The sequence below is a fragment of the Macaca mulatta genome, chromosome 5, assembly GCF_049350105.2.
Source record: "Macaca mulatta isolate MMU2019108-1 chromosome 5, T2T-MMU8v2.0, whole genome shotgun sequence".
NCBI classification, from domain to species: domain Eukaryota; kingdom Metazoa; phylum Chordata; class Mammalia; order Primates; family Cercopithecidae; genus Macaca; species Macaca mulatta.
In genome coordinates this window covers 113922498-113948311 of record NC_133410.1, presented here as the reverse complement: position 1 = coordinate 113948311, position 25814 = coordinate 113922498, and the positions used below count along the sequence as shown (strand labels likewise).

General features: G+C 38.0%; 2 long non-coding RNA genes across 3 annotated transcripts in view; both read right to left on the bottom strand.

Annotated features, from left to right (window-relative positions):
• Positions 1-25814, bottom strand: part of LOC106998442 (uncharacterized) — a 160899-nt gene that overhangs the window by 118178 nt on the left and 16907 nt on the right. The gene's annotated exons all lie outside the window — the stretch shown is intronic.
• Positions 1336-24672, bottom strand: LOC114678368 (uncharacterized). Its single transcript, XR_003729733.2, has 3 exons — positions 24602-24672; positions 3528-3638; positions 1336-2241 (listed from the first exon to the last, which is right to left on the bottom strand). It is a non-coding gene; the product is annotated as an uncharacterized LOC114678368 (long non-coding RNA).

Sequence of the window (25814 nt, the reverse complement as noted above, 5' to 3'; positions counted from 1 at the left end):
CAGAGTCCCTCTCTTTGGCAACTTTGGCTAAGTGATACTTCATAGGTGAGGTAAGACTTTCTCGCAGTTTTGCAGTTTGGCTCTTCCTATTCAATTCTTCTTTCCTCTCTCTTTTCACAGACCAGCATTGAGGTCTAAATATCTCCCCCTGCCTGCTCCTGCTATCTTCCCTTCATCCTTCATAGCTCCCGAAGAACATCTCTTTTATGTCTAAACTTGTCTTGAAATTTGATTCTCAGAGGACCAGAACTGACAAGGACCAAGTGCTTAGTCTATTTTAAGCTGCTCTAAAGTGATGTTCCCCCTGAGAGACACCTAATTGCTCATGAGAGCACAGTTGAAAATGACTGGACTTATGAGTAATATCCAAATTTCTCATTACAGCACATGTGATTCTTTAAACAATGCTCTCTACTTTATTTTCTGCTGCTTCTCCCTAGAAATGCTAGTCTCCACCAACTTGAAGTGTTACGTATATCTATATGATCACTTTTAACAAGCAATGTGATGCTTATCACATAGAAATACTATCTGCCAATGAGATACTATCTCACACCAGTCAGAATGGCGATTATTAAAAAGTAAAAAAAAAAAAAAAAAAAAAAAAAAAAAAAAAAAGGTTGCTGGTGAGGATGTACAGTTACAGGAACACTTACACTATTGGTGGGAGTGTAAATTAGTTCAATCATCGTGAAAGACAGTGTGGCAACTCCTTAGTGACATAGAGGCAGAAATACTATTTGACTCAGCAATCCCATTACTGAGTATATACCCAAAGGAATAGAAATAATTCTATTATGAAGATACATGCATGCGTATGTTCACTGAAGCACTAGTCATGATAGCAAAGACATGGAATCTACCTAAATGTCCATCAGTGATAAACTAGATTAAAAAAATGTGGTACATAAACACCATGGAATACTACACAGTCACAAAAAGCAAGATCATGTCTGTTGCAGGAACATGGATGGAGTTGGAAGCCATTATACTTAGGAAACTAACACAGGAACAGAAAAACCAAACACGGTATATTCTCACTTAGAAGTGGGAGCTGAATGATGAGAACACATGGACACATCAGGGGAACAACACACACTAGGGTCTGTCAGAGTCAAGGTAGGGGAAGAGCATTAGGAAGAATAGCAAATGGATGCTGGGCTTAATACCTAGGTGATGGGATGATCTGTGAGTAAACTACCATGGCACATGTACCCCTGAATTTAAAATGAAAGTTGAAGAAAAAATAAAAGGAAATACTATCCCTAACAAAGTGTAAGCAATTTGGGACAATAACCATTTATTTTTTGCTGTTAATCACCAGACTAGTAATTATTCTAAAAATACATTTTAATAAATTTAAAAACAAAGCAGGGATTCTACAAAAAAAATTATTGATTTAATCCAAACTTTTTCTCTACTTGCAGATCAAGCCACCAGCAAATGCACCATTAACCTGACCATTCAAGGCAGTTACCCCACATCTTGCAAAAATAGTATAATATGATAACTGGCTACACTAACTAACGTATTGTCTTTACAATGATAATCAATAGTTTTAAAAGATATAATTTCCTGGTAGAACTCTATTTGTTTTGTTTTCTACAAATTTGGTGGTAATGATACAAAAGTAATTGAACATTACTTTAGAAATAATATGTATATTATATATATACACACACACACATAATATTTTTAGGAAAATTATAATTCTGCTCTTGCAGCTTACAGTTCAACTTTTCATTTTCCTTTACATACACAATAACAATGACATCTCAAAATATGGCATACAAAGTTGTCATTTTTTCTAGATTTCTGTACTCTCATGGACTTAACTGGATCCAGTTAAATCTATGTAACAGTACAGAAATCTGTAGTATCGAACTGGAAAAATTTAGTAATCCTCTCCTCAATACCATAGTCCATAAATTTATTGAGTCCTCCATTTTTTAAGGTTTTACTTTTTTCTATTAAAATGACACATGGCCAGATGTAGTGGGTCATGCCTGTAATCCCAGCGCTTTAGGAGGTGAAGGCAGGAGAATGGCTTGAAACCAGGAGTTCAAGATCAGCCTAAGCAACATCGTGAGACCCTATCTCTAAAAAAGTAAAAAAGACAGTTAGCCAGGCATGGTGGCACACACCTGGAGTTGTAGCTTCTCAGGAGGCTGAGATGGGAGAATTGCTTGAGCCCAAGAGTTCAAGGCTGTGGTGAGCTATGACTGGGCACTGTACTCCAGCCTAGGGGACAGAGAGAGACCTTGTATCAAATAAATAAATAAACTTTTAAAAAAATAAGAGACCATAGAAACAAACAAAACAAAATCCTAGGGGGAAAAAACAATATAAACACATATTTTTTATACTCTGAAGTATACATAATTACTCTGAATCCCACAAGCCCAGGGAAATAAAATCATTATGAACACTTTGGTATATTTTATTTAAAATATAGATAGATAGTTGCATATAAATACAGACCCATAAATGCATATTGCAGCATATGTAACTTTAATATAATGGGATATATATGTGTGTGTGTTTAATATACATACACAAAAATATGTTTTTTTCTAGGTTTCGTCTTATGCATCTTAGAGGAGAAGGGGAATTAGGAACTAAATGTATTGGTGGGGATTTAAATAAAAAATTCTGTGTCAAATCTGTGGAGTTTGTGTCTATGAGATTCCCAAGTAAAAATACTGAGGAAGCAGTTTGTATGTATGTGGAGCTCAGGGGAGAAGTCAGTTATATGATGTTGTAATGCTACATTTAAGGTTTTATGTCAAACTTTCAAATGGTAGCTCGTTAGCTTCTTCCTGTGGTATCTGAAGTGATTTCAACTCACTAATTTATTCAACAAATATATATTGCATTCTCTGGTAGCTAATACAAAGTGATACATAAAATAGTAAATATGTAGCCAATCAGAAGCTTATAATCTAGTACAAGAGATGATAAACAAGTAAGCAAAGAACACTGTAAACAAATATTCCAGATAGTAATGAAGAAAAAAATGTTGAAAAACAACGGCTTGTTTTGAGTTGGGGCATTTTAAATGGGTAGTCTGAGAAGATTCTTTCCGAGGAAGTAACTTAGATCCAAAGTCTAAAGAAAGAACCACATGTTTGATCTTATGATTGGGGGACCTGTCAGGCAGAGATGAACTTAAGAGTCAAGGTCCTCAGAACAACAAAGTTAATATTTAGGAAATGCAAAAAGGCCAATGAGGCCAAAGTATAATTAGCAGGAGAAAATCCTGTGACATAAGGTTAGTATGATAGAAAAGGATGGGTCATATGGAGCCTTGCAGGCCTTAGTGCAGTGGTCAGATCTTATTAGATGTACAACTAGAGGACATTGGAGAGTTTTATGTGTTATACTTTCTGGCTGTTGGGTTGAAAGTAGAAAAGAGTGGTTCAAGTGACAGTAGAAAGACAAAGTAGAAGACTATAGCTATGCACCTTATAAGACATGATGGTGCTTCTATTTTTGAAATATTTTGAATTTAAAAAAATCTGACTCACTTTGGATTTCCTATAGGAGTTATGGATGCAAAGATGTCAAAGATGACTCAGTCCTAGGTTTTGTCTTGAATAGTCTGATGGCTGATGATGTCATTTACCGAGATGGGAAAACTGTGGAAGAAACAGGCAGTGAGACACACCAAAATAAGAAGTTTGGATGGAATCTTTTATGTCTGAGGTTCTATGGAATATAAAAGTAAAGATATGAATTGACAGGTAGATAGATGAATTCAGAGAGCTTGGAGTTGTCAGCACTTTGATAAAATTCAAAGCCATGAATGAGACTATGCAAGATCATCTAGAGAAGCAGACCAAAAAAAGAAGAAGTCTAGGACAAAACTCTGAGAAACTGTGATATTTAGATCAAGTTCAAAAAGGAGGAGCCAGCACAGGAGACTGAAATTAATCAGACAGCAAGTAGCCTGGAAACTAGATGAATGGGGTATCCCCGATCCAAGAGAAATAAATTTTTCAGGAGTCATCACTGGGAGGAATGCTGCTGAGAGAGCTAGTAAAATGGGACAGAGAAGTGGTTATTAGAATAGTGAACTACATTTGGTCAGTGGAGTTGACAATAGCAATTTCTGTGGAGATGTGGGTTCAGACACTGACTTGCAGCAAGTGGAAGAAAAAACAAGCAAGGAGGAAGGAATACAGCCAGAGCAGATCATTTGTGCATGATGTCTAGTGGTTACTAAAGGCAAGAAAATTTTGGCAATAGATTTTCTTTGCTTTTTGGATGTGAGGTGTATATATATATATATATATATATATATATATATATATATATATATGAATAATTCTGGAGAGAAAGACCCTTGATTACACAGGAATGAGAAGGGGTATCTTGTAGATGCCCTTGAAAAGATAAGGATATGTGGGATTCAGAAAACAAGTACAGGGTTTGTCTGGATCTTGCAATAGCTACAGTTTAACTCTTGTACTAGGAAGATAGAAAATACAGGAACAAATGCAAGTAGACATATAGATTCACCGCTGTGAATTTTTGCCTGATTATTTCTACTTCTCAATAGAGAATGAAGAGACATAATTAAGAATTGGACTGGGTGCAAAAGAAAGGGTGGCCGATGATGATTGAGAAGAAATTAAAGTTACAAAAGAAAAGTCTCAAGATATAGGGAAGTAGAGTATAGGAAAAGAAAAATGGTAGGTTTTTTAAGGCAGTCTAGTGCATTTATTCAGAAGTTTATTCAGGATTTAAAATTTGACTTTAATAAATCACTTTTTTGTCTTATTTACCTTTCTATGGTGTGAGTGTTTCTTTTGAATTTGTGTGAGTTTTTTATATATGAAGATATTATGCTCTGGAATGTTTCTTATAAATTTTTTTTTCCATTTGGGAAGTTACCTCATACTTTTTCTCATAATTTTTGGCATAGAAAATATTTCATTCTATTTAGGTAGCATAGAGAATGTTTTATTTTATTTAGGTTATTAAAACTATGAGTGTTTTCTACTGTTTTATTTTCCAGGCTTCCATTGCAACTTCTATAAAAAGTTCAGGAAAATAAAGACTTTCAACATTATAAAATTTCAAATTATAAGTGATCATTTTCAACTGATGAATCTCATTGAGGATTTTCAATTGATAAATCTCATTGAGGAAGACCAGGAATCAAGAGGTAGAAGACTAACTCAGCAGGTGGTACAGCTTAGGCTAGAGAGCAAGTCTGCCCGACTCCTGAGCAGTTTGTGACATTCATGGTCCCAATCAATATCTCTTTTAATAGTATCTAATATTCCAAAGCTAGGGAACCTCGGATTTTACCTATGCATCATAGAGTACTAGTTACCACATGGAGATGTGGAGATGATATAAATGGAAAGATATCTTGCTCTACAGGTAGTCTAGAGGATTAGAGTCTCTGGGCTGGTACCTCTTCCCTGGTACTGCTGGACTACAATTTTTGGGACATCTGTACTTGGTTACTTTTTGTGTCTCGCAAAAGTGTCCTGTGGATTCTTTTTAAGTTGAATCTCAAACTGGACCAAAGATATTAGATGTTTGTTTAGGCATGGGATAGAATTCAAACATTACTAAAAATCTAAAGCATGTAAAGTGGGGTTACACGCTATAAATCTGATTTTAGTGTTTTGAGCTCTATTAAAGAAATTCTATGCAGTTTGTACTTTTGAATGGAATCTCCTCTGTATGATAGTGTTTTCCTTCAGTTTCTAGTGCAGAGGGAAAAGAGGGAGGGGAGAATTTTTGAGAAGTTTTAGCATGTTAAAACTAGCATATAGAGGTTAGAATATGATCCTAGAAGCAAAAGAAGCACTTTTATTTATTTACACAATTTTCAAAGTAAGTACTGCCCTTCAAAACCTTCCTTGATGAAAACTATTCAAATACTAAGTACGTTTTCTAATTAACTAGTCACTATCATCTTGTTTCAAATATCTTGAAACTAAATCTTTATGAGAACTGTTGAATCAAAGGTTATAAAGAAAAATTTTTGTACCTTTACTAAAATATGCACATCAAAAAGAAGATAAGGTCACTCTAATTGCCTAGATTGTTATATTCTACACAAGGCTAATCAGAAAAGTTATGTTGCAGCTGTTAATCCAGTCAGGTATAACTTTCCCCACATGATGATATGAATGTCCAAACCTCCGTCCCACTATCAAAGAGCACATTAGCACTTTTGCAAATAATTAAAAACATTTTCAACGGAATAAAGGGAAGTTTTTAGCAGCTTGGGAAATTTTCACTAGTTTTTCTATTTACACTGTGGTAATGATAATTCATCTCTTACCTATCAGTATCTTGAGGATGTTTAATATCATTCCTGTGGATTATCATGTACATTTTTAATTAAAATTCTCCTCAGACAACTTTTTTTAAATAAACACAGCATAACTGTCTTAGTCCTTACTGATTTGAATAACAAGCTGTATATGCCTATCTGTGTGTTTGTATGCACAGATATATCTGTGTAATACCTAAAAACCTTTTGGCCTAGGTGGGGCTTGGTTCTCCAAGTCTGGCTAGTTTGTTTTCTCGGATGCCTGTATTTTGTTGAAAACAAGCATGCTCAGCTGATGAGGCAGTAGAAATGGCAGATTCTTTCTGCTAGGCATTTTTATTTTTTTCTGATTTTTCATCCCAAGGGACCATTTTGACTTTCTAGCCTTGATACTGAATTGACCATTTTGAAAACTGTAGACTTCATTTACATAGAATTAGAGGTGATGGGTGCAGGAGTAACTGCTGCATTATAGACCGAGTTATACTAGGTAACATATACAACAGTGTGGTTATGATTAGCCTGGCAGTATAATTGTGTCTATGTCACTGTATTTCTTGGAGTATTGATGACTTTTTTTTAAAGCAGTTCTTTATTGGCCGGATTTCCAGGAGTACCCACCAGACGTTTATAGTTTTGGACATTGCCAACAAAATGCAAGTAATGCCTCTCAGACATTCTGGTAATCAAAAATGTCCCTTTGTATTTCCAAATACTCCAAAGAGGAATAGGTAACACCCCAGGTTATGGACTACTAAATAAATGATTTCATAAAGGTCACACTAATAAAATTTTCCAAGTGTACCCTTGTTTTACTCTTAGATCTTGTTTTACACTAGATCTTCTAAAGCCCAGCCGAAAATGCTACTTTTTAGATACTACCTAAACTCTAGTACAGCTCTGCTCTGTAAGATTTCACGAAGGGCAACATCAAAATTAGGTTTGTTTTTGTTCTCAGTGCTAGTTCCATCTTGGGTTCACTCTCTCCTGCCACAAACTTTGGATAAAAATGTAGAGTGATTTCTCTGAAAGGTAATACTTTGCCCCTTTTGTGTTTTCTTTTGGAGGCTCTCTATTTCTTCCACTCTATTTGCTGCTTTCCAACCTATGGTTTAAGGATCTAATCTCCAACACGTGAGAGATTCTGGGGTGAGTTGAATCACTGTTCACCTAGAGAAGAGATGAAAGATCATAAGCAATGTTTGTATATACCTGGGTTAGTAGAGTTACTAGACAGAGTGGATGGAATATTCCAAAAAGAAAGCTAGGAGATCAAAGGGGATAAAAAAAAACAGTAAAATGTTGCCAAATTAATAATACGTCACAAAATCAAGGGGAAAATAAAAATTTGAATCACTGGAACTGTGTAACAGGTTGCATATTACCTATAAGGTAAATCAGAATCATCTGAAAACAAAAAGCAGCTTCTGGTTCACAAGCTGTTTCTACCCACTTCTGCTTTTTTCATGTGGGTGAGGAATTATATACTCTGTTGACTTGGGAAATTTTATAAGGAGGTAAGTGCATCTAATTAGGTATCACAAAGCTCACATAAGATAAGATAAAAGATAAGACAAGATAAGGTTGGTACAAAAGTAATTGCAGTTTTTGCATTGTTGAAATTTGCCTTTTGATATTAGAATAAGTTTTAAACAAATGTGGTTATGTTATGCATCATTTTAATACATTTCTCGCTTTATTTTTTTTTTTTTTTGCTAATGACGTATTACTTGCTGTTCATTTTATATTTAGTTTAGACAATGGAAATGATGTCAGACAAAAAGCAAATTCAAGTGATTTTCTTTTTTTATTATTATTATTATACTTTAAGTTCTAGGGTACATGTGCATAACGTGCAGGTTTGTTACATATGTACACTTATGCCATATTGGTGTGCTGCACCTATCAACTCGTCAGCATCCATCAACTCATCATTTACATCAGGTATAACTCCCAGTGCAATCCGTCCCCGCTCCCTCTTCCCCATAATAGGGCCTAGTGTGTGATGTTCCCCTTCCTGAGTCCAAGTGATCTCATTGTTCAGTTCCCACCTATGAATGAGAACATACAGTGTTTGGTTTTCTGTTCTTGCGATAGTTTGCTGAGAATGATGGTTTCCAGCTGCATCCATGTCCCTACAAAGGACACAAACTCATCCTTTTTTATGGCTGCATAGTATTCCATGGTGTATACGTGCCACATTTTCTTAATCCAGTCTGTCACTAATGGACATTTGGGTTGATTCCAAGTGTTTGCTATTGTGAATAGTGCAGCAATGAACATACGTGTGCATGTGTCTTTATAGCAGCATGATTTATAATCTTTTGGCTATATACCCAGTAATGGGATGGCTGGGTCATATGGTACTTTTAGTTCTAGATCGTTGAGGAATCGCCATACTGTTTTCTATAATGGATGAACTAGTTTACCATCCCACCAACAGTGTAAAAGTGTTCCTATTTCTCCACATCCTCTCCAGCACTTGTTCTTTCCTGACTTTTTAATGATTGCCATTCTAATTGTTGTGAGATAGTATCTCATTGTGGTTTTGATTTGCATTTCTCTGATGGCCAGTGATGACGAGCATTTTTCATGTGTCTGTTGGCTGTATGAATGTCTTCTTTTGAGAACTGTCTGTTCATATCCTTTGCCCACTTTTGATGGGGTTGTTTGTTTTTTTCTTGTAAATTTGTTTGAGTTCTTTGTAGGTTCTGGATATTAGCCCTTTGTCAGATGAGTAGATTGCAAAAATGTTCTCCCATTCTGTAGGTTGCCTGTTCACTCTGATGGTAGTTTCTTTTGCTGTGCAGAAGCTCTTTAGTTTAATTAGATCCCATTTGTCAATTTTGGCTTTTGTTGCCGTTGCTTTTGGTGTTTCAGACATGAAGTCCTTGCCCATGCCTATGTCCTGAATGGTATTACCTAGGTTTTCTTCTAGGGTTTTTATGGTTTTAGGTCTAACATTTAAGTCTCTAATCCATCTTGAATTAATTTTCGTATAAGGAGTAAGGAAGGGATCCAGTTTCAGCTTTCTACTTATGGCTAGCCAATTTTCCCAGCACCATTTATTAAATAGGGAATCTTTTCCCCATTTCTTGTGTCTCTCAGGTTTGTCAAAGATCAGATGGCTGTAGATGTGTGGTATTATTTCTGAGGACTCTGTTCTTTTCCATTGGTCTATATCTCTGTTTTGGTACCAGAACCATGCTGTTTTGGTTACCCTAGCCTTGTAGCATAGTTTAAAGTCAGGTAGCGTGATGCCTCCAGCTTTGTTCTTTTGGCTTAGGATTGTCTTGGCAATGCGGGCTCTTTCTTGGTTCCGCATGAACTTTATACCAGTTTTTTCCAATTCTGTGAAGAAATTCATTGGTAGCTTAATGAGGATGGCATTGAATCTATAAATTACCTTGAGCAGTATGGCCATTTTCATGATATTGATTCTTCCTATCCATGAACATGGAATATTCTTCCATTTGTTTGTGTCCTCTTTTATTTCACTGAGCAGTGGTTTGTAGTTCTCCTTGAAGAGGTCCTTTACATCCCTTGTAAGTTGGATTCCTAGGTATTTTATTCTCTTTGAAGCAATTGTGAATGGAAGTTCATTCATGATTTGACTTTCTGTTTGTCTGTTTTTGGTGTATAAGAATGCTTGTGATTTTTGCACATTAATTTTGTATCCTGAGACTTTGCTAAAGTTGCTTATCAGCTTAAGAAGATTTTGGGCTGAGATGATGGGGTTTTCTAAATATACAATCATGTCATCTGCAAAGAGGGACAATTTGACTTCTTCTTTTCCTAACTGAATACCCTTGATTTCTTTCTCTTGCCTAATTGCCCTAGCCAGAACTTCCAACACTATGTTAAATAGGAGTGGTGAGAGAGGGCATCCCTGTCTTGTGCCTCTTTTCAAAGGGAATGCTTCCAGTTTTTGCCCATTCAGTACGATATTGGCTGTGGGTTTGTCATAAATAGCTCTTATTATTTTGAGATATGTTCCATCAATACCGAATTTATTGAGAGTTTTTAGCATGAAGGGCTGTTGAATTTTGTCAAAGGCCTTTTCTGCATCTATTGAGATAATCATGTGGTTTTTGTCTTTGGTTCTGTTTATATACTGGATTACATTTAATGATTTGCGTATGTTGAACCAGCCTTGCATCCCAGGGATGAAGCCCACTTCATCATGGTGGATAAGCTTTTTGAGGTGCTGCTGGATTCGGTTTGCCAGTATTTTATTGAGGATTTTTGCATCAATATTCATCAGGGATATTGGTCTAAAATTCTCTTTTTTTATTGTGTCTCTGCCAGGGTTTGGTATCAGGATGATGTTGGCCTCATAAAATGAGTTAGGGAGGATTCCCTCTTTTTCTATTGATTGGAATAGTTTCAGAAGGAATGGTACCAGCTCCTCCTTGTACCTCTGGTAGAATTCAGCTGTGAATCCATCTGGTCCTGGACTTTTTTTGGTTGGTAGGCTATTAATTATTGCCTCAATTTCAGAGCCTGCTATTGGTCTATTCAGGGATTCAACTTCTTCCTGGTTTAGTCTTGGGAGAGTGTAAGTGTCCAGGAAATTATCCATTTCTTCTAGATTTTCTGGTTTATTTGCGTAGAGGTGTTTATAGTATTCTCTGATGGTAGTTTGTATTTCTGTGGGGTTGGTGGTGATATCCGCTTCATCATTTTTTATTGCATCTATTTGATTCTTCTCTCTTTTCTTCTTTATTAGTCTTACTAGCAGTCTATCAATTTTGTTGATCTTTTCAAAAAACCAACTCCTGGATTCATTGATTTTTTGGAGGGTTTTTTGTGTCTCTATCTCCTTCATTTCTGCTCTCATCTTAGTTATTTCTTGCCTTCTGCTAGCTTTTGGATATGTTTGCTCTTGCTTCTCTAGTTCTTTTAATTGTGATGTTAGAGTGTCAATTTTAGATCTTTCCAGCTTTCTCTTTTGGGCATTTAGTGCTATAAATTTCCCTCTACACACTGCTTTAAATGTGTCCCAGAGATTCTGGTATTTGTCTCTTTGTTCTCATTGGTTTCAAAGAACATCTTTATATCTGCCTTCATTTTGTTATGTACCCAGTAGTCATTCAGGAGCAGGTTGTTCAGTTTCCATGTAGTTGAGTGGTTTTGATTGAGTTTCTTAGTCCTGAGTTCTAGTTTGATTGCACTGTGGTCTAAGAGACAGTTTGTTATAATTTCTGTTCTTCTACATTTGCTGAGGAGTGCTTTACTTCCAATTATATGGTCAATTTTGGCATAAGTGCGATGTGATGCTGAGAAGAATGTATATTCTGTTGATTTGGGGTGGAGAGTTCTGTAGATGTCTATTAGGTCTGCTTGGTGCAGAGATGAGTTCAATAATTGGATATCCTTCTTAACTTTGTCTCATTGATCTGTCTAATGTTGACAGTGGGGTGTTGAAGTCTTCCATTATTATTATACGGGAGTCTAAGTCTCTTTTTAAGTCTCTAAGGACTTGCTTTATGAATCTGGGTGCTCCTGTATTGGGTGCATATATATTTAGGATAGTTAGCTCTTCATGTTGAATTGATCCCTTTACCATTATGTAATGGCCTTCTTTGTCTCTTTTGATCCTTGATGGTTTAAAGACTGTTTTATCAGAGACTAGGTTTGCAACCCTTGCTTTAATTTGTTCTCCATTTGCTTGGTAGATCTTCCTCCATCCCTTTATTTTGAGCCTATGTGTGTCTCTGCATGTGAGATGGGTCTCCTGAATACAGCAAACTGATGGGTCTTGAGTCTTTATCCAGTGTGCCAGTCTCTTTCTTTTAATTGGAGCATTTAGTCCATTTACATTTAAGGTTAATATTGTTATGTGTGAACTTGATCTTGTCATTATGATATTAACTGGTTATTTTGCTCATTAGTTGATGCAGTTGCTTCCTAGCATCGATGGTCTTTACATTTTGTCATGGTTTTGCAATGGCTGGTACCGGTTGTTCCTTTCCATGTTTAGTGCTTCCTTCAGGGTCTCTTGTAAGGCAGGCCTGGTGGTGACAAAATAAGCATTTGCTTATCTGTAAAGGATTTTATTTCTCCTTCACTTATGAAACTTAGTTTTGCTGGATATGAAATTCTGGGTTGAAAATTCTTTTCTTTAAGAATGTTGAATATTGGCCCCCACTCTCTTCTGGCTTGGAGAGTTTCTGCTGAGAGATCTGCTGTTAGTCTGACGGGCTTCCCTTTGTGAGTAACCCGACCTTTCTCTCTGGCTGCCCTTAACAGTTTTTCGTTCATTTCAACTTTGGTGAATCTGACAATTATGTGTCTTGGAGTTGCTCTTCTTGAGGAGTATCTTTGTGGCGTTCTCTGTATTTCCTAAATTTGAATGTTGGTCTGCCTTACTAGGTTGGGGAAGTTCTCCCGGATGATATCCTGAAGAGTATTTTCCAACTTGGTTCCATTTTCCCCCTCACTTTCAGGTACCCCAGTCAGACATAGATTTGGTCTTTTTACATAATCCCATACTTCTTGCAGGCTTTGTTCATTTCTTTTTCCTCTTTTTTCTTTAGCCTTCTCTTCTTGCTTCATTTCATTCATTTGATCCTCAATCGCTGATACTCTTTCTTCCAGTTGATCGAGTTGGTTACTGAACCTTGTGCATTTGTCACGTATTTCTTGTGTCATGGTTTTTATCTCTGTCAGTTCGTTTATGGCCTTCTCTGCATTGATTATTCTAGTTATCCATTCTTCCACTCTTTTTTCAAGATTTTTAGTTTATTTGCACTGGGTACGTAATTCCTCCTTTAGCTCTGAGAAGTTTGATGGACTGATGCCTTCTCTTATCTCGTCAAAGTCATTCTCCGTCCAGCTTTGATCCATTGCTGGTGATGAGCTGCATTCCTTTGGAGGGGGAGATGTGCTCTTATTTTTTGAATTTCCATCTTTTCTGCCCTGCTTTTTCCCTATCTTTGTGGTTTTATCTGCCTCTGGTGTTTGATGATGGTGACATACTGATGGGGTTTTGGTGTGGGTGTCCTTCCTGTTTGTTAGTTTTCCTTCTAACAGTCAGGACCCTCAGCTGTAGGTCTGTTGGAGATTGCTTGAGGTCCACTCCAGACCCTGTTTGCCTGGGTATCAGCAGCAGAGGCTGCGGAAGATAGAATATTGCTGAACAGCAAGTGTTCCTGTCTTGTTCTTACTTTGGAAGCTTCATCTCAGGGGTGTACCCCACTGTGTGAAGTGTGGGGTGTCGGTCTGCCCCTAGTGGAAGATGTCTCCCAGTTAGGCTACTCAGGGGTCAGGGACTCACTTGAGCAGGCAATCTGTCCATTCTCAGATCTCAACCTCTGTGCTGGGAGATCCACTGTTCTCTTCAAAGCTGTCAGACAGGGTCATTTGCATCTGCAGAGGTTTCTGTTGCTTTTCTTTGTTTGTTTAGCTGTGCCCTGTCTCCAGAGGTGGAGTCTACAGAGACAGGCAGGACTCCTTGAGCTGCTGTGGGCTCCACCCAGTTCGAGCTTCCCAGGGGCTTTGTTTACCTACTTAAGCCTCAGCAATGGCAGGTGCCCCTCCCCCAGCCTCACTGCTGGCTTGCAGTTAGATCACAGACTGCTGTACCAGCAATGAGGGAGGCTCCATGGGCATGGGACCCTCCCGGCCAGGTGTGGGATATAATCTCCTGGTGTGCCGTTTGCTAAGACCGTTGGTAAAGCACAGTATTGGGGTGAGAGTTACCCGATTTTCCAGGTGTTGTGTGTCTCAGTTCCCCTGACTAGGAGAAGGGATTCCCTTCCTCTTTTCGCTTCCCAGGTGAGGCGATGCCTCGCCCTGCTTCAGCTCTCGCTGGTCGGGCTGCAGCAGCTGACCAGCACCGATTGTCCGGCACTACCTAGTGAGATGAACCCGGTACCTCAGTTGCAAATGCAGAAATCACCCATCTTCTGTGTTGCTCGCGCTGGGAGCTGGAGACTGGAGCTGTTCTTATTCGGCCATCTTGCTCCGCCCACATGATTTTCTTATTCAATTTAAAAATGGGTTATAAAGCAGCAGAGACAACTTTCTGTATCAACAACGCATTTGGCCCAGGAACTGCTAATGAACGTACAGTGATAGTTAAAGAAGTTTTGCAAAGGAGACGAGAGCCTTGAAGATGAGGAGCGTAGTGACCAACCATTGGAAGTTAACAACCGCCAACTGAGAGCAATCATCGAAGCTGATCCTCTTACAAGCACACAAGAAAAGTTGCCGAAGAACTCAATGTCAACCATTCCAGGGTCGCACAGCATTTGAAGCAAATGAAAAAGTGAAAAAGCTCAATAAGTGGGTGCTTCATGAGCTGAATGAAAATTTTAAAAATCATCATTTTGAAGTGTTGTCTTCTCTTATTCTATGCAACAACGATGGACCATGTCTTGATAGGATTGTGACGTGTGATGAAAGTGGGTTTTATATGACAACCAGTGATGACCAGCCTTGTGGTTGGACTGGGAAGAAGCTCCAAAGCACTTCCTAAATCCAATCTTGCACCAAAAAAAGGTCGTGGTCACTATTTGTTGATCTGCTGATGGTCTGATACACTACAGCTTTCTGAATCCCGGTGAAACCATTACATCTGAGGACGATGCTCAGCAAGTCGATGAGATGCACCAAAAACTGCAATGCCTGTAACTGGCACTAGTCAACAGAGAGGACTACAGTAACCTAAACAGCATGGTACTGGTACCAAAACAGAGATATAGACCAATGGAACAGAACAGAACCCTCAGAAATAATACCACACATCTACAGCCATCTGATCTTTGACAAACCTGAGAGACCCAAGAAATGGGGAAAGGATTCCCTGTTTAATAAATGGTGCTGGGAAAATTGGGTAGCTATAAGTAGAAAGCTGAAACTGGATCCTTTCCTTACTCCCTATACGAAAATTAATTCAAGATGGATTAGAGACTTAATGTTAGACCTAATACCATAAAAACCCTAGAAGAAAACCTAGGTAATACCATTCAGGACATAGGCATGGGCAAGGACTTCATGTCTGAAACACCAAAAGCAATGGCAACAAAAGCCAAAATTGACAAATGGGATCTAATTAAACTAAAGAGCTTCTGCACAGCAAAAGAAACTACCATCAGAGTGAACAGGCAACCTACAAAATGGGAGAAAATTTTTGCAATCTACTCATCTGACAAAGTGCTAATATCCAGAACCTATAAAGAACTCAATCAAATTTACAAGAAAAAAACAACCCCATCAAAAGTGGGCAAAGGATATGAACAGACACTTCTCAAAAGAAGACATTCATACAGCCAACAGACACATGAAAAAATGCTCATCATCACTTGCTATCAGAGAAATGCAAATCAAAACCATAAGATACCATCTCACACCAGTTAGAATGGCAATCATGAAAAAATCAGGAAAGAACAAGTGCTGGAGAAGATGTGGAGAAATAGGAACACGTTTACATTGTTGGTGGGACTGTAAACTAGTTCAACCATTGTGGAAAAGTGTGGTGATTCCTCAAGAATCTAGAACTAGAAATACTATTTTACCCAGCCATCCCATTATTGGGGATATACCCAAGGGGTTATAAGTCATGCTGCTATAAAGATACATGCACACGTATGTTTATTGTGGCACTATTCACAATAGCAAAGACTTGGAATCAACCCAAATGTCCATCAGTGACAGACTGGATTAAGAAAATGTGGCACATATACACCATGGAATACTATGCAGCCACAAAAAAGGATGAGTTTCATGTTCTTTGTAGGGACATGAATGCAGCTGGAAACCATCATTCTCAGCAAACTATCACAAGAACAGAAAACCAAATACCTCATGTTCTCACTCATAGGTGGGAATTGAACAATGAGATCATTTGCACACAGGAAGGGGATCATCACACACCAGGTCCTATTGTGGGAAGGGAGTGGGGAGGGATAGCATTACCTAAATAATAACGAGTTAATGGGTGCAGCACACCAACATGGCACATGTATACATATGTAACAAACCTGCACGTTGCGCCCATGTACCCTAGAACTTATAGTAAAAAAAACAAAAAGGCCCAATTCTTCTCCACGACAACGTCCAACCACACATCACACAACCGACGCTTCAAAAGTTGAACGCATTGGGCCACCAAGTTTTGGCTCATCCTTCACATTCACCTGACTTCTCATCAACCAACTACCACTTCTTCAAGCATCTGTACAACTGTTTGCACATAAAACACTTCCACAGCCAGGAGGATGCAGAAAATTCTTTCCAAGAGTTTGTCAAATCCTGAAGTATGGATTTTTATGCTACAGGAATAAGCAAAGTTATTTCTCATTGGCAAAAATGTGTTGATCATAATGGTTCCTATTTTGATTAATAAAGATATGTTTGAACCTAGTCATAAGGATTTAAATTTCATGGTCCAAAACTGCAATTATTTTTGCACCAACCTAAGTACCTAAAGTATTCTTTACTTCCATAAAGCAGAACAAATGTGGGTTTCTTTAAGAGAAAAAAAAAAAAAAACACTATTAGAAAAAAATTTGAGTATAGCATTGATACATATACACACACACATGCACACACACACCCCTGTGTGAAAATCCAAGAACATGAAAAAAAAAAAATAATGATTTATAGACTACCTTCTCTATGCAAAGCACTTTGCCAGATAATGAACCTACAAAATCTCTAGTTCTCACTAAAACCCAGCAAGGCATTCACATTTTACACATGAGAAAACTGAAATTGAGAGAGTTTGAGTAAGTTGGATATTGCACATGTAATGTTTTGTATAGCCAGGATTCCAACCTAGTGTTTGTGATTTCAAATTTTACAGTTTTTAATATTTTTTCATTGCATATAAATTAGATTGAGAGGATTAAATGCAGCCTTGTTACTTTTGTGTGAGCGATTTATCCCAGTTAAAGAATACTGATAGTACTTTTTTCATATATTTCACAAAATTAGGAAAAGAGGAATGACCAAAAAATTGTGGAAGACTTTAATTCTATAGAAATTAGCCATGGATTTTAAAAATTATTGACTTGTGTTGATAACATTGGAACTCTCAAAAAGTACATAAAGATAAGGGGAGTAATGTGAACTTCATTTTTTTAAAAAAGAACTAACTAGTGAAAAAAATGTAATAGCAACTTTGGAAGCAAGTAATCATGTAATTTTGAGTTTAAATTGATCTGTGACAGGGACATTTATTTCAGAACTTTTTGTATGTTTAAAAATAAAATTTGGAAACTACTAGAATGTTCCCTAGTATGGAAAGTTGAACAAATTGTGGTGCATGAAAATGCTGGAAAATTACATAGTCATTCAAAAGAAAGCCTTAGTTCTATGTCAATCGTCTGGGTCAGAGTCTGTGATTATAGTGAGAAAGGAAAGCAGAAGCAGAAATGAATACATGGTATGATCCCTTACACAGGTTAGATTTTCCAGGAAGCAGAATCTAAGATGAAGTTTAAGATATTTATTTGGAAGTGTCTTGCAATTAACATTTATAAACAGGGGAGGAAAAAAGCAAAATTGGGCAGAGGGTGAAATTGAGTTGTGAAGCAAGCCTGATGAGAATCTTGGCTGACCCAGTGGGGAGGTCTAGAGCTAAAACGGCCATCAGAGTGTCCCTGCATCAGGTCCAAACGGCCAGTCAGTCACACTCTTAACTAGATTAGTCATTTGATGTGGGCTGCTTAGGAAATAGTGTGACCATGGGTGAGGCAGTTCTCTGAAGCTAGTAATCAGTGAAGGGACTAAGGCATCTATTGATAGCACCCCCACCGCCCAGCTTTTAGTCCTTCATTGAGGAGCAATCTGGGTGGTGCCTCTGTCCCTCACAATACCTAAAACAAAGTATACCAAAACCCAAAAGGTATAACCATATTTGTAAATGATTACATATGCATGGAGAAAAGTAGAATATAACCTTGATCATGGGGAAAGCAATTGGGCTGGAGGTAGTATAAGTAACGAAACAGAACAAAAGGGAAAGATATTAATAACAAGAATCCATAATATTTTATACTGGTAAACTTTAAAATGCATCAATATAATACTTAGAAGTATTAAAGAATAGTCATCCAATAGTATTTATCTCTAAGTTGTGACTACCTTTCCATTATGTGTCTCTATGTTCTTTGAGTAAAAATAAACATGTATTGTTTAGATAATTTTAAAGATTATAAAACTATTAATTTTTATTTTTGAAACAGAGCCTCACTCTGTCATTCAGGCACTTGATCTCTGCTCAGTGCAACCTCCACCTTCTGGGTTCAAGCGATTATCCTGCTTCAGACTCATGAGTACCTGGAATTACAGGTGTCCGCTACCATGCTGAACTAATTTTTGTATTTTAAGTAGAGACAGGGTTTCACCATGTTACCCAGACTGGTCTCGAACTCCTGAGCTCAGGCAATCTATACCTCTTGACCTCCCAAAGTGTTAGGATTACAGGCGTGAGCCACTGCACCCAGCCAAAACTAAAAATTAATCGCAAATGACAAGGTCACTTGATTAAAGCAAAGCCTTAAGTTTTCAAAGAGCAGATTTCCAAAGGTTTAAATCATGTAGCAAGATGCTCTAAAAGACAAATGGTTGGCCGGGCGCGGTGGCTCAAGCCTATAATCCCAGCACTTTGGGAGGCCGAGGCGGGTGGATCACGAGGTCAGGAGATCGAGACCATCCTGGCTAACACGGTGAAACCCCGTCTCTACTAAAAATACAAAAAAAAAACTAGCTGGGCGAGGTGGCAGGCGCCTGTAGTCCCAGCTACTCGGAGGCTGAGGCAGGAGAATGGCGTGAACCCGGGAGGCGGAGCTTGCAGTGAGCCGAGATCGCGCCACTGCACTCCAGCCTGGGCGACACAGCGAGACTCCGTCTCAAAAAAAAAAAAAAAAAAAAAAAAAAAAAAAAAAAAAAAAAAGACAAATGGTTTTCAGAGGCATCAGTTGTGACACCAGTCGTAATATCCAAAAGTTAATGTTAATAAGTTAAGCTTCTTTATGCAATATACATTTAGTCAAATGTTTCTTGAGTGTATTTAATGAGCCAGAATCTGTTGTAGGTGTAGAGTTACATCCGGATGGAAAGCAAAGAAAAATTCTCACCCTCATGGACCTCACATTCTACAGGAGGGAAAGAGAAAATAAACAATAAGAGCAATAAGTGAGTTAAATACTATGGTAGGTTAAAAGTTGGTGAAGCCCAGTTCCTGAGAAATCAGGCTGTCAGACTCAGTGATTTGCATTCAGGAGTGTTTTAGAGGATGCTCTTGGAAAGAACAACTAAGCGAACAGTAGGAAATAGGTACAAGTAGCCCAAAATGATAGCTTGATGACTAAGTTTAATGACTAAGAGATGCTCATTGTGCCCCCTGTTGGAAGTTTTCTCACTCTAAGAATATGACAAGTAGGCCAATAGAATCTGCATTTGGATACTTTCAGACTACTTCTTGATTCAGGACAGGAGTGTTAAGGTAGTGCTTATGAAAACTGAAAAGTATACTCTTGTCCATTCAGAGTGAATACGAATGGTATCTTGCCCTCCTTTTCTGAAGAGGTGGAAGAGAATACCCTGGCTAGATCACTTACTACATACCATGGATGGCAAGCATTGTTAACTGGTTCTAGTAGAAATAGCCTATCTAGCAAAGCAACTGCACCTGGGGTTTCCTTTTAATTGAGTTACGGTAAGCCATAAACCCAGGATCCATCTGGGTTTTCTAGAGAACTGTTTGGAAAATTAAATGAAAACATAATGCAAGTCACTAATCTTGAATCTATTATGTCTTTAATAGTGGCAATAATTTGCTTACTCTCCCCTGGTTTCAATAGCAATTAATCCATGACCACTGTGAGGGGCAAGTTCCAGTGACTTTGACTTTTTGCTTTTCCCACCATGATAGCTCTTAGCCTGTGGCCAAAGAACAAATGTGGGGTATTTTCAAAACCTAATTATGTCTATTTCAATTGTTCATTCAGAAACCAAGTGAGTCTGCAAATCCAGTGGTCCCAGTGAGTCCACCATGAGCCACACCTGGGACTTGACTCCATTTAATAAGTACCGCCCTCTCCCAAGCAGGAGAGTGTTGCTGCTTTGGGCCTCCCAGGTATCTAGGTCAGCTTGGACCTTGTGTCTAGCAAATCTTGAAGTATGTTTTTCTTTCTCCCTTACTTCACTGTACAATTACCCAAGTAAATGGCAAGGTCCGATTGGGATGAACTGGGAGAATCATTACTGTGTACTTTCTGTGGTGTGGCAGGTTTCTTCCTTCTGAGGCAAAAGTCTAGCCTGCAAGCAGCAATTTCAAGGTCTGCAAAACTGGCTCAGCATAGGAATCTGGAAAAGGGATTGAAACATTTTACTTGGGTGACTTCCCTCAGCCTCCTCATCTTCCATCCTTTATTTTGGTTGTATACATTGTGCCTTTGTTGGCTGCACATATGTCTTACTGTACCTAGACATGCTGTATTCTGTTAACCACCTCTATAGCTCTCCGCAGGTTCTCTCTCCTGGCTGCCACTCTGATGTTGCTGCTCATTATAATAATTGCCCCAACTGGTGTCTGACAGTTCAGCACTGCCACCTGGTCTCTATTAATTAGGGATCCTATGAGTCCCATTGTTATCAGTGAGCCCAGTTATTAAGAGCATCTCTTACCCTCATCCCTGGCTGATAGAAGACAGCCACCACCGAGCTTCTCAGTAATGCCCATGCCCTTCTCACCAGCATATGCCTTTTTCCTTTGGTAAATGAAATTTCCTCTCATGGATCATAGTGGTCTGGTAGGTTTTCTGACCTAGTTAGTGTAACCACTCTAGCATGCCCACTTCTATGAGCCCTTTGATCCCTCTACATCTGTAAGATAAAGTAGTTCTGGCACTTCAACCTCACAGAGTGCAGTCCATTACTTTCTGTAAGCGTCTAGGAGTCATCCTAGTACCTTGTTTGCTCCACATCCCAGAGACCTTGCATAGGTTTTAAATCGTGTAACCTGTAGAGTGTTCTCACATCAATAAACTCTCTTTTATCCAGCATCCTCAGAATCCAGTCCCATGTATACTCTCCTGGATGCTGCCACTATACACTGGCTAGTTTTTCCTTCAGGTTATAATCCCTTTGCTACTTCAGCACTTCCCTTGATGGATTAGGTTATGACTTAACCCAGTTATTGGCTTACTGTTTGGGACATGGGGGATGGAGAGTGGTGGCATATCCTAAAGGGAGCACAACTGGTCTCGCAAGGAAGACATCTCAAGCAAAGGTAGGCTAGCCTATTAATTAGCAAAGAGGAGTGTATCACTGTGACAGTCTCAAAGAGTTCAAGAGAATCTGGAGATTTAAAGTTTGGAAGTGCTTCAATCCAGATATCCGCATCCCAGTTTTCAAAGTTCTACTCTTTCCAAATCAGGGACCTAATCTTGGCATGGCAGATCCTGGAGTTGAGGATTCCACTTTTTAAAGAGTGTGCTGCTCTTTAATTAGGTGTTGAATCTCTAGCTTTTGCTCTCCTCTGGCCACAGGAGACCCTTTTTATATTAGTTGTTAAAAACACTCACATTTTTCTTGCCATTCTCCAGGTATCATTGGCCTGAAGAAATAGCCATCTAATTCCAAATTTCTTAAAATTACTATTATCCCTGAAAAATTCAAACTCCTAGGACAGCTTACCTGCCAGTGAATTGCTCTTAATGCCTATCTGTTCCCAGTTCCACATCACTGAAAATTTTAATAATTTCACTGCAACCAAATATCTGGACCTAACAATGTTCCATCTACCTCCATTGAAGGAGTTTTTATTGGCAGCTGACCAAATAAAATCATGAACCTACAGACATCCCATTTTAGATTCTGCTTTCTAGGATCAGTTCTAGTACAAAAGTCATAGGTCAATTTCCAAAGAACTCTGATACCAAGAAAAGGTGTGTACACAAGGAGTATTGGATAGAGATCTCAGAAACAATTGTGAGGTATGAGAGGAGAAGAACTGGTCAGAAGCAGAAGCTGAACTGTGATGCAGTTGCAACAGAAGATTCAGCTGATCCTACAGGAAGTTCTAGAGTTTGGCTGGCCCATTATAGTTATTGCAACGTTAGGCATGGGGGACAGATAATCAAGTCTCTTGCAAAGGCTAATCATTGTATGCAGGCTGCCCCATAGGAGGGACATAACCTTCAGTGAGGCTGCTCTCTTAGTTCAGGGCAATTATTGGAGGGGAACTCAGTTTAGCTTTATAAGTCACCACCAGCAATAGGGGAATGAGTGACTCTCCCAGGGGAGCAAAGGAAAAATCTAGGCAGTGCAGCACATTTTAACTGAAATGTTGATAAAATCTATAGGGAAAAAATAATTATGTGTGGAAGATCACAATGCCTGAACTGGGGTGAGAAGAGGTGAAGTAGTGGGTTGGACTTTCAATAAAGAGTGGGAAAATGTAGGTCTTATTGAAAAACAACATTTGAGAAAAGACTTGAAGTTAGCCATGCTGAAACCTGAAGGAAAGAAATATGCTCCTGGAACAGGGAATAACCAATGTTAATCTCAAAAAATGAACCTGTTAAGTGTGTTGGAAAATTTGAAGATGGAAAAACCCTAAAATCACAAGCTGCAGAATTATGGTCACCATATAATAGTATTGCTACATATATGTAAAGAATATGTACAGAATCATGTACCCAACAAGAGAGAGAGAGAGTGTGTGAATATAAAAAGGCTTTCAAATCTACCTGTAACTTTTGTTTCACTTACTTTTCAAAATTCTGAAGAAATGGAAAGAAATTGATGTTTTAAAATATATGTAAAGATTATATGATATTAATTATATTATTCCCTATTATTTTTAATATACCTGTTATATTTCATAACAAAAAGGAGAAAAATCAATAGGGGTGCCAGAAACAGACATGAGCAGTATATATTATTAGATAAGTGAAATAAAATATCCTGACTGACCAAGAATTATTTATATATAGACAGTGCTGAGCATAGTGATAATTTGTGTAACTAAACTTCATCTTTTTATCATCAATTTTGGCCCTACTCTACCCTGTTCTTCTGACCTACCAGCCACATCCTGGCTTATATATATTTTCAAATACATTCTTTGTAAGATTTTTTAAAAGATAATATCAGATTATTATGGAACATAATTCATTTTATATTTATAAAACTTCAAAATATTTAAAAAAGTTGTGAAGATTAAATAGGGTATATTTTAAATGCCAAAATTACCACAGAATAAATTTAAGATTTTGAACCCAAAGCCTATAGCTAACATATTATGAATAAAGAGAATTTTGATTCATCTCCTCGAAGTTCAGAAGTTCAGAACCAGAAAAGCATACCAAATGTCAACAGAGTTTAAAACACTGGAGAATCTCAGCTACACTTGAGGGAGTTATTTAATCTTATTTTCCTTATCTGGAAAATGGGGGTTGTTAAGTAAGGTATGCATCAAGTAAGGCTATTGTGAACATGAAGAGATGGGTACAGATGGAATCTTTGCCCAAGAGCTCACTAAGCATTTGCTGTTACTGTTAGCAGCAGATCAACATATACTAATTCTCTCATCTTCATGAAGTTTGACCACACTCATAATGCCTATCATCTACTCTGCATGAATCCAAGAACACATTTCTTAGCATTCTGCTCCTGAGCAGCTGAAAATCCACTGCAAAGGTATGCATTCATTTCTTTCATATTGAACTATCAATATTGCTTTCAACCAGCTTACCCTTCTTTTGTTTACTTAATTGAATTCAAGCCAACACATACTCATTGAGCATTTAATATGCTACATATATTATATTAAGTCCTAGACTTCCCTCCTTGCTTTCCAAAGCTAATGTTTCAGATATTTACCACTGATTTTATGCATTGAATTTGCCCTTACATTTACCAGATACTCCTCACCTCTTGCTTCAATGAAACAATACAGGTAATCATAGGTAATCAGAATTCAATTCTGTTTTTCATCACTGCACCTCAAAATTTGCCTTTTTATTCCCTCATTTTCTCGTTGCTTCTTTAGCTTCCATTTTTGTTCCCTTTTTAGAGATAGAGGAGAGAGAGAGATTTGTTATAAGAAATTGTCTCTTGCGATCATGGAGGCTGAGAAATCCTGTGATCTGCCATCTGCAAGCTGGAGGCCCAGGAAAGCTGGTGGTATAGTTCCAGTCCAGGCCCCAAAGTCTCAGAACTAGGGAAGCCAATGGTATAACTCCCAGTCCAAGTCCAGAAAACCAAGTAACAGAAGCATAGATGTCTGAGGGCAGGAGAAAGTGTATGTCCCAGGTCCCAGTTCAAGAAGAGAGAGAATTCTACCTTCTGCCGCTTTTTGTTCAATTCAGCAGTGGATTGGATGATGCCTTCTTGCACTGGTGAGGGCAATCTTTACTCAGCTTACTGATTCAAATGCGAATCTCTTCCAGAAACACCCTCAAAGACACACCCAGATGTAATGTTTTACCAGCTATCTATTAGCTTAGTCATTCTGACACATAAAATTAACCATCACATAGATAAAGAGTAACAAGAATGACCCCAAGATTTCTGATCTGAGCAACTAGAATGATGGAGTTGCCATTACCTAAGAGTGCATTTTAGGGTAGTTAAGGGAGAGAGGTGTTTAATTGTAGATAATTTAAGCGGAATTTTAAAGTAGTTAGATATAAAAGTCCTGACTGGAGATTTACATTTTGGAGTGTCTAGGGCACAGATGAAGTTTAAAGCCATGAGACTGGATAAGATCAGAAAGATAGTGAGTGTAAACAGATAAGAAAAAGTAGTCTAAAGTCTAAACCCTGGGTCACTTCAGTGTTAGGAGGGTAGCAGGGTAGGAGATAAATCAGGGTCTGGTTTTCTAAAAGCCCTGGAAAGAGAACATCAAATGTTGCTGATGGGTAAAATAAGAGGAAGACTGAAGTTGATCTTTGAATTTAACAAGGTACAGTCACTGGAAACCTTGAAAAGAGATGGACTAATGTGAGTTTAATAGATAAAGGAAAAAAGCAAATTATGACATTGGTATATACCATTCTTTTAAAAAAATTAACTAAGGAGTGAATGGGTGATTGGTAGAGGGAGAAAGTATGGTTTAAATTGTTTAAAAATGTATTCCAATGGTAATACTACAGTTGAGAGGAATAGTTTGATGATGACAAACAGGGGAGAATTGCTGGAGTGAGACTCTATGTGTGGTCCAGTGAGAATGGGAGAGTGTGTCTTTGAAGAGAAACATGCAGAATGTATTCCAGTGGGAGGAAAGGAAGAATGTCTATATACAGATATTAGAAGGTAAGTAGACATGACAGCAGGAGGTCATGGAAACTGCTATTCTAGTAGTTTCTATGAACTCAGTGAAGGAGAAACTTGTATAAAGAACAGGGAGATGGTGTTAGAGGTTTGAGAAAAGAAGATATAAAACAGAAAGGAAAAGGAAGAGTAAATGTAATATAATTGCTCTGCAACATTAAAGGCCCACTTGAGTAACTACCATGAAGCTAACATGAGACTTAGATTTGTAAATATTTTTCCA